We start from the raw sequence: 10,466 nt of genomic DNA on the forward strand, positions 1-10,466 counted from the left end.
TTAAGTGCAAAATCATGAGAAAAACACACATGCTGGCACGGGGATGCTCTGAGCTGAACGTGAGTCCCGGGGCTGTGATTTGTGCCCGCCAGTCCTAACCAGAACTGGGCTGCGGGGCGAGGAGAAGGCAGCCACAGCTTTTGGAGGGCCAGATGTGATGGTTTAACAGAGAAACGCGTGGGAAATACCCCAAACCCACACCCTGCCATGTGGCTCTAACACAGGCTGTGTCCAGGCAGTGGGGAATGCAGAGCTGTGAGCAGCAGTTCGCACCAGCACAGCGAGCTGAGTGCAGCTCCTTCTGTGTGCACACCAAATATCTGAACATGGAAAACATCTGCAGCCTCTCCGCTTCTCCAGTGGGGAAGGAATGGTGGGGAGATACGAACAGCTCAGGTTTGAAGGTCCTGAAGCATCGACTCAGCGGGACACGCGGGAAGTTGAGCAGTTCAACGCAGAGCTGGTCGCCTTTGCTCTGTCCTTCTTAAAATTCACCTCTCCTCTCTGCTGCACACCGCAACCGGCAGAGCCCTGGGGAGCTGGAAATGCAGAGCTGCAGGGGATGGGGATAAGCGTGGGGTCTGGCTTTGTGCCACACCGAGAGCAGTGTCCCCAAAAGGAGAGATGTGGGCACCAACGGCACTGATGCTCCGGGCTGTCCCTTCCCCTGCAGATGTCCCTGTGTGGCTGTCACTGCTGTGTGTGCACCCCAAACTTTGCCATCCCCATCTGAAAGCACGGTGAAACCATCCGCCTCCCCACGTTGCACTCTTCCAGCTCGTAAATGCCTCTTCTGACCCGAGGGAAAGAGAGATGGCAAACGAAACCCGTCCCCAAAAATATCCCAAAGCAACAAGCGTGGACCTGCCCACGGGGAAATGGGCTGCTGGGGCTGAACCTACAGCTGACACCCAGCTCAGGTGTCACAGGTGGGGATGGAGCACCCAGTGAACCAATGTCCTTAATGGACAAGGGCTGACCGCAGGGGCTGCTTGCCCCGAGCTGAGCCCATCCTTGGCATCTCCACATGGCCAGCTGTAGGGCTGCTGGGTCCAGAAGCCAAGTGCCACGAAACCTTTGGGAAAAGCACACCGCAGGAGCATTTCCCACACCCAGGAGTTCTTCTGGCTCCTTTATCCCCACGGACACCCACCAAAGCACCGCAGTAGCCCACGCTGGGTACCAAAATGATGCTAAAACAACACCTGTTGGGGCAGAAACCATCTCGCCCAGGCACCAGGGGCTGCAGGAGGGTCCCCATACCCGACGCAACTCCCCCTGACCCCTGGCCGCCCCACGGCTCTCCCAGGGCCATTCCCCCCCCACTCCCTCTGCACAGCCCCACGGCACCCACAGCTCCTCCAGCAGAGCCCCAGCGCCCAACAAAGCCTTCCAGCCGGCAGCGCCCGGCTCCTAATTATGATTTCCTTCAAGACGATCCCAGCAGCGATAGACAAAACCTTCCCCTCTGGTCGGAGCTGGAATGCCGTGTCCTAACGACGGCTTTTGTACCGCGCCTGCTGGAGGAAAGAGCGCGGCAGGAGGGGGGAAAGGGAGATTTAATTATAGAGCCGCATTGTGATTTCGCACACATAGCTGGCTGCTGTAATCAGGTTACAAGTGTAGCTCATTTTCCTCCCTCCCCTCCCTCTTCCTCCTCTTTTTCTTTCTTTTTTTCCCCTCTCCCTTTTTCCTCTCGGTGGTCCGAAGCGGTCGATGAGCTCCGTGTGTCGCAGAGCCGTAGCAGCACTGGGCTGCACAGCACATGGACCCACATCCCCAACCCCCCCTCTGCCCCCCAGGTTCCCACAGCTCCGGGTGAAGAGGAGGAGCCCCTTTTCCCTCTCTTGGGGCGGGAGGAGGAAAACCATCTTTTAAACACAACTTTGTGTGTTTTTTCTATCCAGGCGAAGCGATCCTGTGCTCAGTTTCGGACTGCTCTGAGGTTCATTTAGGAACCTATTGTTGTCCATGCAAGTTCTTTTTTACATTTCAAATAACAGGATTATTTCCCCAGGGGGTAATATCCTGTAATTTGAACACAATAATGGGAATAAATTACTTACTTAGAACTAATAACGACAGCCTGATTCCAATATATATAGGAACTGTAACAGCTTTGGTTAGTTAAAGTGTAATTGTGTCGACGGATGACATTTTCTTTCAAAGGAATCTGAATGACTTTTAATTAAATTTGCTGAGGGTGGGGAGGAGAAGGAGGGGGAGACGCCGGCATCCCAGCACCCCGAGCATGGAGCCCAGCAGACGGGACCACATCCCCCAGGGTGCCACTGCCAGCGCTTGGCATTGCCAGCAGGCAGTCCTGGTTGGTACTGGGTGATGCTCCACCTCCACCATCAGTGGAAGGTGTGAGGGGAGATTGTAGAGTTCCGGTGTGGTAGATCTGCACTGCCCTGAAATGGATCTGAATCACCATCAGTGACATTTGGCCCCTGGGATGCAGTGATGCTGCAGGGAGAGTGTGCTGGGTCCCCATGGCACTCATCCTGCCTCGCGTCCCCTCCCCGTGGTGATTCTGCCCCATGGCATCCCCACTCTCCCCCAGTGGGCTTCGCTGCCTGTTGCCCTTTGTGTTTATTTTCAGCCCTCGAAGTTCCCTTTGGAGAAGAAGGAATTTACAAAAGCCATCTTTCCACCCCAGCCCGCGGAGCGCCAAGTTCCTGCCCCAAAATATCTCGGCGAGGAGCGCTGCCAGCAGCTCCGTCCTCCTCCAGGACTCATTTTCCTCTGTTTATCTTGAAAATATTTCTGTGCTGAGGTCCCACCCAGCGGCACACAGCCCTGCAAGGCCGCCTCCAGCCGACACACAGCCTTGTTTATGTGGAGCAGAGCCGACTGAGCCCAGGGCTGGTGCTGGAGAAGAACCCCTCTGAGCGCAGAGCGTCCCGCACCGCAGCTCACCGCTCACCCACTGACACACAGATGCCTCCAGTTGCTGGTTTGGGAGTTTCTCGTGGTTTAACGTGATGATAATGACAAAGAATGCTGCGCTTGGATCTCCTAGAGCTCTGCTGAGAGTTGGACACATCCCGGGGTGCAGCGATGCTCCATCTCTGGTCCACGGGTGTCTGCAACAACCGCCCTACAGCAGGCACAGAATTTTGCAAGAGCTCGTCGCAAAGGTTTTAGCATAGATGTGCTGGGGTTTGTGGCAGAAGGCTGGAATGGGAACCTGGCTGTCCTCTCACCACCATGCTGCTGGATCTGACCCCAATTTGACGCACCCACCCTGAGCATCCCCTCCCCAAACCGCTCTCCCCCCGCAGCATCACCCCGTGCAAACACCCTCAATCGCAGCAACGCTCAAAGCCCGGCCAGCAGGATTGAGTTACCTGCCTTGGAAGAATAAAGGAGGCATTCAGCCAGAGCTTACGCCTTTCCCCCTGCCAAGGCCCGACACCACGGTGACGGTCACACGCAGAGGCACAGAAACACGAGCCCCAGTGACCCCGATCTGCATCCCCCCTCCTCCCACCCCACGGCTCCGGGCAGAGCGCACGCTTTGCTTTGCTTGCCCGTCACGAGCTGCCTTATCTTTTAATAAAACCTTTAGGAGCAGAAGTCAGGCTACCCGGGCACAAAGGCGGCTAAATCTCCTCCTGGGACATTAATCATTTTTCTTTGACGTGTTTTGCTAATTAGGCGAAGCTTTTCCCTTGATGGGGGGAAAACTTGGGCCTGGGAAAAATAAATAAAGAAATAAAGAAAGAAAGAAAGAAAGAAGGGGGAGAGGTGGAAGAGAGGAAGAACCAGGGCAGAGGGACCGAGGTGTAACTGTACTCTGTTCTTTGAGCATCAGCTGGCAGGGAGCAAACCCAGCCCATGTGGCTCCAACATCATCAGGACGTGGGGATCACCATCCTTGGTGGTGCCCCAGGCCACGGTGGGCACTGGGCAGCCTGAGCTGGGGGGGCAGCCAGCCCATGGCCACCCACCCGTGCCTATAGGTGCACGAGCTGAGATGCCCCACGGGGAAAAAGACGCAGAGGGTGAAGGTTTCTGCACCTTGTGCAGCCAGTGCTAGTGAACACATGGAGCACCCCCTGTGATTTCTTAAAACGCACTGTTTGTCTGGGATTTCTGGCAATGCCCGCTGCTGCACCCACAGAAATGGCCTGGCAGCCCCACAGCCTGAGGCTGAGGGCCCGTTTGGAGCTGCAGAAAGCACCGGGAAGCCTCTGCCATGGTGATTTGTCAATAGAACCTCTAACTGCAGGGATGGGGACAAGCTCATCCCGGGCAGGACTGGCTCCTTTTTGCATGAGTCCAACCCAGGTCCCATAGGACCCGATGTTTTTTTTTTTGTGAGGAACAAAACCCACAGTGAAGTCGCTATGAGGACTCACCGAAACAAAATCCCAACAAGAAACCGCCGCCTGCTCGTGCCCCCAGCGCCACAAAGCATTCGCTCCAATCACTTATCGACAGCTCAAACCCAAACCTTCAATGTGCAAACCCTCGGGGCAGAGCCATGGGACAGAGCTGTGGGGTAGAACTACGGGGTACTGCTATGGGGCAGCGCTATGGGGCAGCGCTGCAGAAATCAATCCCAGTGCCGCACTCCCTCGGCGCTCTCCTCATTGCTGTGGGATGACACACTCCGCCTCCCTCCCCTCCCCCCCCCCCTCTCCTCCCAACCCCCACCACCAAAACAAAGCACTGTTTCTAATTTGGGGAGTTTGGAAATCATTTTCCATCCCGGCTTCCAAACGAAACCAAAAAAGAAGTTTGCTTTCCAGAGCGCCACGGAGGGGTCAGCGCTCTGCGGGAGTGCGAAAAGTCGCGGGAAAAGCGAGTGCTGCTCCCCCACACCCATTTCCAAGAAAAATAAAATAAATGAAAAGAAGACAATGCTGTTAAATATAGAGCATAAAGCACAGCTCAGCACCATTCATCATTTCGGGGGTGTTTTCGCCAACATCTCCCGGCGGATCCGGTTGGCTGTTGCATCCCCAGGGGACGCGTTGCAGGCGTGCTGATGCTGGCCCAGGGAGCAGCAGAGGGGTGGTGGGAACCCCGCGGGTGCCTCTGCCGCTGTGTGAGAGCTGCTGGAAAATCATAATCCCCTTCCAAATAAAATTCGGCCCTGGGAGCACCATCGGGCCGCATCCCGGTGCGGTTTGCACAGCCAGAGCAGAGCGGTAAAAAGAAAAAGCCTTCAAGGTGAGGAAAGCGCTGTGGGAAGGTCGGCATCCCAGGTGTTTTTGTGCCAAAGTGCTCCAAAACAACAAAAAAAAAAAAAGGAAGAGGAGAGTAAGGAGGAACACCCTGCATGCCCAGCAGCTGCTGCAAAACAAATGATTTTCCATGAGTCGCTGGTGGAAAGAGCAGAACGGAGCAGAGAGCTGCGTCCTGCAGGTGGGATTGGCTCGAGGTGGGTCCCCAGCTTTGGGGTCTCTGATAGGAACCCAAAGGGTGGAGGAGGTGCTCGGTGCATGCACCCCACTGCGAGGCTCCGTTCTGCCCAGGATGAGGCAGGAAAACCAAATTGGGTTCATGTCTGCAAGGCTTCAGTGGAGAACCCCAACACATGAAGGGTCTCCAGGCCATGGGGCTGCATCCTGGCGGTGGCTGGAGATGGAGTAGTGTTGGACGTGGAGCAGTGTTGGAGGTGGAGCAGTGTTGGACATGGAGCAGTGTTGGACATGGAGCAGTGTTGGAGGTGGAGCAGTGTTGGACGTGGAGCAGTGTTCAGTCCACAGCATCAGGGCAGGATTTCCCACCTTTCCCAGCTCGATTCCTGTGAGCATTTCTCATGGACACCCAACGTGTGCCATCACTGTGGACTCAGAGTTTCTCCACATCTCCTCCCCACCTCCATCTGCCCCCGAGGTGCTTCCCAGAGCACTGGCAATGCCCCGAGGAGGAAAAAAAATAAAAAATAATCGTAACTGTTTAAAAAAAAAAAAAGCCACTGGAAACAAACAAACAGTTTTGATTTATCGCTCACGAGAAGAAATAGTGCATGTTGAAAGCAAGCACAGGAAGTCCTGGGGACAATAAATCCTGCACGAGAGCAGATGAACCAACACAATTCCACATTTGGGAACACGGCGAGGTTGTAGAGACAGCGGGAGGGTGAAGTGTGGGGAATTTGGGGTGGGACCCTGAAGCAGAGGGGTGAAGAGCTGGGAGATCACCTCGAGTTTTGGGATCAAGGCCAGGTGCCGGCAAAGGGATCCTCCAGGACGCGCTGCTGTGATGGGGCCGTGTCAGGACGGGGAGCAGTGGGGCTCCATCCCATCCTCATCACCCGCGGAACACCAGCAATCCTGGCTGTCCTGTGGGTACAGAAACTGCACGTCCCCACTGCTGGCCGGGGCTCCTGGCAGCCCCAGGGAGGATTTGGCTGCGCGGGAATTTGGAAGCTGCCTGAAATCCTGAAGAAATGAGGAAAGGCTGAGGAGTGACGTTGTGACGGAGGCTCAGCCCCGCCGAGCGGCGGCTCGCAGCACCCCACGCATGGCACTGGGAGCAAAGCGGGAGCTGTGGGTGTGGGATACCATCCCTTCCTCTGGAGGGGCACCGCAGGACCCCCTGACCCCATCGACCACCCCTGGCTGGGGTCACGTTCATTGCATCCTTTAGGATGGGCAGAAAACACCACAGCACTCACCGCCCCATCTCCATTTTATTTCCCCCCCGCACCCACATGTGGTTTCTTTTTAACCCTTCTGAGATGACAGCGGGGTGGGGGGAGGGATGAGGCTGTTTATTAAATGCCATCCACTCCAGTTAATCCCACAAACTGGCTCAGAGGTATCACGGTGTGCATTCAAACAAACACTGTGCCATCTTTCAGCGCCCACCCGCAGCGCTCCGTGGATCTGACCTGTAGGAGCAATGGACAGACCCAGGGATGGGCAACAACGGATCAGATGGGCTCTCGAACACGATGGCAGTGAGCCTGGGCTAGGAAAGTGGAGAGCCCAAACCCACCCCGTTGGGCACATCGTGCTGCACCAGCACCGCTCTGCAGAAGGCAGCTGGGGGCTCTGCCCGCATCCCAGCGCCGGCTGCGGGGGATTTAGCATCACCAGCACGGCCCTTTGGTTTGCTTTCCGTAGGAAAATAAAGCAGAGCTGTTTGCAGAAGGTTCTCATTAGGGAAACGTCTGGAGTCAGCACTTCTCCCCCAAAGGGCAGCGGAGTGCTCGGAGGAATCAGGGGAGGAGGAGGAAGAGGAGGAGGGATGGATGGTGAGGCGCGTTTCGGCGTGCTGCCGGGGCAGGGACCCAAGGAAGGTCCCAGCAGCGCTCCCAGCATCAGTGCCAGCGCCCGGGAGTGCCCGGATCCGTCCGCTGGGATGGATGGGGTAAGGATGCTCCTCGTCCCTTGGGGGCCTGGGGACACGGGCTGCTGACACTGCCGTCAGGGGACATCACCCCCTCCTCCAGGTGCCCTTCCTGCTGCCTTTGGGCACTCTGCCGAGGAGAACGGCTCCGGAGCAGCGCAGTGCGTACCGCACAGGCTGCGACCCCCAGATGGGACTGTCCCCTCTCCCGTCCCCATCACACAGGCTGTAGTGACATCTGCTGGGCTCTCACTGGGGAAGTCCCGCGGAACCCGCACTGCACTGACCCTGCGGCGCCGCACGGACTCGCGTGGCAGCGCTTCCCTTCGTCCTGTTGTAAACGGCGGACTCCAGGAGCTGATGGCTGCACTGGGTGCCACCACTGCCGCGAGGACGTCGCTGTCCGTACGTGGTGACAAAACCAAACCGGGACCCGTTGCCTGCACGGGGCTCCGCTGGGAGCGGTGCTGCAGGGACAGATGGGCGATGGGATGGGGACGGCTGCGGTCACAGCCCCCTCGGAGAGGGCAGGGGGTGGCACGGTGCTCCTGGGTGGCAGCAGAGACCCCGGAGCTGGAGAAACCCCGCACCCATCCGTAAGGGGGAAAGGATGCGATGAGGAGCGGGTAGGGATGGGGGCAGGCTGTTTATCTGGAGCTGATTTTGATTTTCCCCTTTCCGATACCAGCAGGATGCTGTGCTGCGCCTCATTATGCAAATAGAAGCAATTAGAGCTCACCCAGGCTCTGCCCACGTGATGGTTTATGGCACTCGCAGAAATCCTTCCTGCTACATGAGGGGAATGACAACGGCCCCGGGCTGCAGCCAGCTCACCCCGACCACGGGGAGCTGATAGCAGTGCCTTTGGTGGAGCCCCACATCAGGGACCGACCCCATCACTGCTGCCCAGAAGTGCCCACAGGAGGACTGTCCAGGAGGAGCCCATCGTGGCACTGCATCCCCAGTGGTTCGGGTTGCAGCCCTCAGCCCCTCAGAGGATGGCACATGGGGCTGCAGTGCCACAACATGGCATAAATCAGTGCAGCTCCATCCCCCAACCTGGGGCTGCCGTGGTGATCCCATGGTGACCCATTCAGAAGTAGAATACAGAAGGCAGACATATACAAAGGCATCGACCCACACCTCAGCTCACACTGGACTTCCTCGGTGTATTTTGAATTCCTTGAGCAGAGAAGGGCTGTCCTGGGCTCACTGCTCGTCGTGGCACAAGAGGAGGAGTCCATCAGCAGTGCAGGGTAAGGACACAGCGAGGAGCAGAGCCTGGCACATGGCTGCCTGCACAGGGAGCAGCCTCATAGGGACCCAGCATCGGAGGCTCTGGGACTACCTGAGGGCCACTGATGGATGGGATGAGAGAGTTGATTTTAAATTGGAGGAGTTCCGGTAAAGGCAGAGGAATACAACCTCCATTGGGCATGGGGGAAGGCAAATATTGCATGGGGAGCAAATCTGGAGAAGGGCAGAGCTCAGCCAGCAAGGAACCAGCGGGGCAGGTCCTGCACAGCCAAGGGTGGGGAGGGCTGGAATCCCCTCCCGGGTTGGGGATGCACTCGATGTGTTTTTAAAGGGGCTCTGTTTGTACTTCAAAACAGCCTGTCTGTAATTGCAAAAAAAAATCAAATTAAAAAAAAAAAAAGACAAAAACAACCCGACTAACAATGACTAATTAGCTCGCTCCTGCCTCGTACCCTGTAAACAAATGTATTTGTAACCAATTTGCAAGCACTTTGCATAAGGGGCCCAGAACACTCATGCCTGTTTGATGCATTTTGACATTAATTTGATAATAGCGGCTTAACAAGGAATCCAGGCTCCCTAGCTATAAATATGCTGCTTTTCCCCTTCCTTTTATCTGCACAGTGAAATAATGTTGTTTTTCCCCCTGCTGCAATAACCACCATCCAACCCTTTCATGAACGCCCTTTATGTCCTTTAGCATTTTCAAGGCTTTTTTTTTCCCTCTCTTTTCTTCCCTCCTTCTGGAAAAAAGGGTTTTATGAGCTGTACTTTTAATTCCCGTTTATGGAGGGGATGGAGAGGACAGCAGTGGTGCTCCAATAATGCTGCTTATGGGAGAGTAGCTCAGAAGTCCTTCCTCCACCCACCTGCGCTCTGTGGGAAGGATGCAGCTCATCCTCTTTTCCCTCTTCTCAGCACACTGTGGATCTCCAACTCCATGCAGCCCTTCGGTGCCACACCAGCAGCAAATGGGAGCACAACAAAATGGGGATGAGATGCTGGGGACAACGCTGGTGCCACCCAGAGCACAGGTCCCAGCCCCAACGGGTGGCACTGCAGCATCACCAGAGACGCCACGTGTCCCACAGAGACCAAACCACAGCCACAGCTCATCCCTGCCCTAACAGCAACTCCTCTCTCCTTCCGGTCCCTCCTAAAGCTTCCCATCTATTTGTAGAACCACAGAATGGCTGAGTTGGAAGGGACCTCACAGCCCCTCAGCCTCAACCCTGCTATGGGCTCATTGCCTCCCGCAGCTCAGGCTGCCCAGGGTCCATCCATGACCTCAGGCACCTCCAGGGATGGGGCACCCACTGCTCCAGCACCTCACCGCCTTCTGAGTGAACCATTTCCCCCTCACATCCAACCCGCACCTCCCCTCTCTCAGTTTAAAGCCATTCACCCTCCAGGAACACCGCCAGCTCCCCCCCAGCCCACCTGGCAGAGATCAATGCCATCTCTGTGAGGGCAAATCTGGGGATAAAACCCAAGAGAACAGCTCACGGGAGAGCAGTCAGGTCTTCTGCTGCACAGCACCGTTTCGGGAAGCAGGGAAATGCCTGTCATCCCTTTTGCACTGCCATTATTCAAGAAAACGGGGCAGCGTGGAACAGTAAGAAAACGAAATGGCTGCAGAGCTCTCACCCTGCTGCCTCCCAGCTCCCCCACAGACCCCTCCTGGGAACATTCACAGCCCTGTGCCAGCAGATGTGCTGCAGGGGCACAGCACGGCTCCAGGACGAGCTGCTCCATCCTCATGGCACCAAGTGCTGCTCCCCAGCCCTCCTCGGGGATTATTAATGCCCAAACAATGCAGGGAGCCCCTGTGATAAGCTGGAGGCCTAGCAGAGCCCGAAAGCACATTCCTTCCTCAGCCTCCTCCCTCCTTATCT

The sequence above is a fragment of the Meleagris gallopavo genome, chromosome 16 (genome assembly GCF_000146605.3).
Source record: "Meleagris gallopavo isolate NT-WF06-2002-E0010 breed Aviagen turkey brand Nicholas breeding stock chromosome 16, Turkey_5.1, whole genome shotgun sequence".
In the NCBI taxonomy this organism is placed as follows: domain Eukaryota; kingdom Metazoa; phylum Chordata; class Aves; order Galliformes; family Phasianidae; genus Meleagris; species Meleagris gallopavo.